The following is a 5,437-nucleotide window of genomic DNA, read 5'->3' on the forward strand; positions in this document are numbered from 1 at the left end:
TGCTCTCATTAACTGAATCATTTACATAGCACACATTCAGTCACACATACACGTTCACAGATTTTTCTCATGCACAAACACATTCATGTGCACGTGCTATCATCTTCATTCACACAGATATACCTACATATTAACAATCTTACAGAAAAAATGTGATGCATATTCACTAACACACATGAACCTAACATCCATGTACATGTTCACAAATTCATGCATACATATAAGCACACAGTGTGTACATAAGCACTCAAACACAATAAGACCTATCAAATATTAACAAGTGCACATATGTACTCATGAATACACATGCTCATATACATGCTCATGCTTACACTTTCACCATTATCACACACAGTTCACACAAACATACTTACAAATTTAGATACCTTTACATATGTTAATACCCACATGCTCCCACATTCATTCACTCACAGAAACATGCTTATACCTTTACTTACAATACTATGATTACATATTTACTCACTCACATGAACATAATCATAAAGTTAATCACATTAGTGGAAATATACATTCACATGTACACACTGACACATTCATTCTTTCACAGAAACATGTGCAAATATTCACTCAATCATATGAGCATGTTCACAAATTCTCTAATGCAGGGTTGCAGGTCTGTGCATTCAGATGCTCCCACTTACCTGTTTACTTACAAACACATTAATATGCTCACAACAGGAACATGCTTATATATAGCCTCGTGCATGTACACGCTTACACCAAGATGCTCACACATTCACCCATATGTGTAAATAAACTCACATTCACTCACACAAAGATGGTTAGACATTCTTTCATATAAACATACACAAACATTGATAAGACCACACAAAGGAACACACAGTTTCACCTATCTACATGCTAACATACATGCAGATGCTCACAAATTCACTCACAGCTGAGCACACACAAATATTCACTTAAATCCACAAATTTACACACAAAACACCCATGAACAGGTTCCCACATATACCGTTACACACGTGTGCCCACATACATGCACAGAATCACACATTCTCTCATTCATAAAACAGAATCACACATTCACACAAACATGCTCAAAGTTTATTCATACACATGGATATGGGTACACTCACGCACACATTGACACATTCACTACTTGGCACATAAATGCTCAAGCATTTATTCAGATACATGTGCACACTCACAAACTGACACACAGGAGACACAGTTGTACACACTCAGATGCTCACAGCCATATTCATTTACACATATACACCAACATGCTCACAACAGCAACATGCTCACATGTTCACTCACACACAAACATGCTTGCACTTGCCATGCAGGTCAAACACTTCAACAAAGAGGTACACTCACATACATTAACATGCTCACAGTTCCCTCACAAAAATATGCTAACATATGAACATGACACAAATTAACTCACACAAACATGATCATATCTATACACATGATTACAATTCAAGTATACACTGTCACACACACACAAAATTTACTTCCACATGCTAATATTGTACATTAGCCTACTTTCAGATATGAACAAAGATAGGTCATCTCAAAATGGACTTTCCCACTGACTCTTTATTCACTGACATTAACTGCCTCACATTTTGTCTCATTTACATGAATATGCTCACATATTCACACATATACAAGGCACATTTACATATTCTTTTTCACACACACACACACACACACACACACACACACACACACACACACACATTCCTCCATGCACATACATTAACACACTCCCAAATAAGGACATGTTCAGACATTCAAAATAGTATGTTCACACTTTCCATGATTTCATAAATTTGCTCAGACGTGTATATAGTCACATACCTATACACACATTCACACATAAATATACTTAAATGTGAACAAGCTCATACTAATGTACATGCTTACAAATCCATTCTAACAAGGGACACGCTCATATACATTCACATGCTCATGTAATCTGTCACTCACATGACCATGCTCAGAGATTACTCATATTCACAGACAGACTTGCATATGCTCAATCACATACACTCACTTAAATACATAAATATACTCAAATAACATGCTCTTTACATGAAAATGCTCACATACACTCTCACACACAAATATACTTACACATTAACCCACATGCGTTAACACACCCACAGTTCACTCACACATGATTTTACTTAACATTAATATATTTACATATCTGCATGCTTATCCATTCACTCACACAGAGATACCTTCCCACAAAATCATTTGCAGACACTCACATCCACTCACACTCTCATGAACATGTATATATGTACAAAAATGCTCATTATATACTGACCTACATGCTAACACACTTCTCTTATAAAACCAAACACAAAACATGCTCACATACATGAAAACACACACACATTCCATGACTCACATTAAATTGATCACACTATCAAAGTACAGCATCCATTGTTGCTAAAAAAGTCTCAGCAAAGTAGGAATAGAGAGAACATACCTCAGCATCATAAAGGCCCTATAGGAAAAACCCACAGGTAATATCATCCTCAATGGGGAAAAACTGAGAGCTTTTCCTCTATGGTCAGGAACAAGACTGGGATGTCCACCCTCACCACTGTTATTTAATAAGAGTACTGCAAGTCCTACCCTTACCAATCAGAAAACAAAAAGAAATAAAAGGCATCCCAATCAGCAAGGAAGAAGTCAAAGTTTCACTTTTTGCAGATGACATGATGCTCTATTGTAGAAAACCCAAAAGACTCCACCAAAATATTGCCAGAACTAATACACAAATTCAGTAAGGTCACAGGATACAAAATCAATGTACAGAAATCTGTTGCATTTCTATACACCAATAATGAAGCAGCAGAAAGAGAAATCAAGGAATCAATCCCATTTAAAATTGCACCCCATACCATAAGATACCTAGGAATAAACCTAACCAACGAGGTAAAGGACCTGTACTCTGAAAACTTTAAAACACTGATGAAAGAAATTGAGGATGACACAAAGAAATGGAAAGACATTTCATACTTATGAATTGGAAGAACAAATACTGTTAAAATGTCTATACTACCGAAAGCAATCTACACATTTATTGCAATCCCTACCAAAATGCCACCAATATTTTTCACACAGCTAGAACAATCCTAAAATTTATATGGAACCACAAAGGACCCTGAATAGCCAAAGCAATCTTGAAAACCAAAGCTAGAGGCATCACAATTCTGGACTTCAAGCTCTGTTACAAAGCTGTAATCATCAAGACAGTAAGGTACTGGCACCAAAACAGACACATAGATCAATGGAACAGAATAGAAAACCCAGAAATGGACCCACAACTATATGGTCAACTGATCTTTGACAAAGCAGGAAACAATATCCAATGGAAAAAAGTCTTTTCAACAAATGGTGTTGGGAAAACTGGACAGCAACATGCAGAAGAATGAAACTGAACCACTATCTTACACCATTCAAAAAATCGAAATGGATGAAAGGCCTAAATTGAGACAGGAAACTGTCAAAATACTAGAGGACAACACAGGCAGCAACTTCTCTGATATTGACTATAGCAATTTCTTACTAGATGTGTCTCCTGAGGCAAGGGAAACAAAAGCAAAAATGAACTATTGGACTTCATCAAGATAAAAAGCTTCTGCACAGAAAAGAAACAATCAATGAAACTAAAAGGCAACCAAGAAAATGGGAGAAGATATTTGCAAATGACATATCTGATAAAAGGTTAGTATCCAACATCTATAAAGAACTTATCATACTGAACACCAAAAAATCAAATAATCCAGTCAAGAAACGGGCAGAAGACATGAATAGACATTTTTCCAAAGAAGACATACAGATGGCTAACAGACATGTGAAAAGATGCTCAACATCACTCATTATCAGGGAAATACAAATCAATACTACAGTGAGCTATCACCTCACACCTGCTAGAATGGCCAAAATTAACAACACAGGAAACAACAGGTGTTGGCGAGTGTAGAGAAAGAGGAACTCTCTTACACTGTTGGTGGGAATGCAAACTGGTGCAGCCACTCTGGAAAACACTATGGAGGTTCCTTAAAAAATTGAAAATAGAACTACCCTATAATCCAACAATTACACTACTAGGTAGTGTACCTGAAGGATACAAAAATACTGATTTGAAGGGATACATGCACCCTGTTGTTTATAGCAGCATTGTCAACAATAGCCAAATTATGGAAAGAGCCCAAATGTCCATTGACTGATGAAAGAGGAAGATGTGGTGTATATATATGCAATGGAATTTTACTCAGCCATCAAAAAGAATGAAATCTTGCCATTTGCAATGATGTGGATAGAGCTAGAGTATATTATGCTAAGTGAAATAAGTCAGTCAGAGAAAGACAAATACCATGTGATCTCACCATGTGTGGAATTTAAGAAAATAAAACAGATGAGCATAGAGAAAAGAAAGAGGGAAAACTAGAAACAGATTTTTAACTACAGAGAACAAAGTGAGGATTGCTGGAGCAGAGGTGGGCTGGAGGTGGGAGGGAAATGGTTAAACAGGTGATGGGTATTAAGGAGGGCACTTGTGATGAACACTGGGTGCTGTATGTAAGTGAGGAATCACTAAATTCTACACCTGAAACTAATATTACACTGTATGTTAACTAACTGGAAATTAAATAAAAACTTTAAACTACAAAAAAATAAGAATAAAAAAGAAAAATAAATTGATCACTCTATCACACATGTACACAAATTTGCTCACATATTATTCACACACACAGGTACATATACACTCACACCCACATGCTTACACATTCAGTCCCTTACAACAACATGCTCATGCATCATTCACTCATACAAACTTGCTCTCATATTCACTTACTCACCCATGTGAACTTGCTCACAAATTCATTCACATACACTGTCACATCTACTTACACTGACACTTTCACACATAATCACTTACATGGGCATGCACAAAAATTCACACACACATATGAATGCACTCATACATTCCCTCACACACATTAACTCACAGAGACATTCTCATATATTTGGTCACAAATGAACATGCTCAGATTCACCATAAAGTTCCCCATGTTCACTCATACACATACTCATACACATAGATAGACTCACATGGCCATGCTCACATATTCACTTTAACAAGTATACATTAACAAATTCAATAAGTGGATATGTATTCACATATACAAACATACTAATATCTTTGCACATGCTAACAAATTCAGTCATATATACTAAAATGTATAGTCACTGAAATACAAACTCACATTTACACATTTTCGCAAGTGAAGAGGCTTACGCTTTCATTCTCACACAGGGATACTGAGAAACATGCACATGCTCACACATTCACTCACCTACCTGGGTGTTCTTACAAGTATACTCTCATGCACACTAACATATACACATGCTTACACATTCA

Source organism: Ursus americanus, chromosome X (genome assembly GCF_024610735.1).
Source record: "Ursus americanus isolate L20-20 chromosome X, mUrsAme1.1.p, whole genome shotgun sequence".
Taxonomy (NCBI): Eukaryota; Metazoa; Chordata; class Mammalia; order Carnivora; family Ursidae; genus Ursus; species Ursus americanus.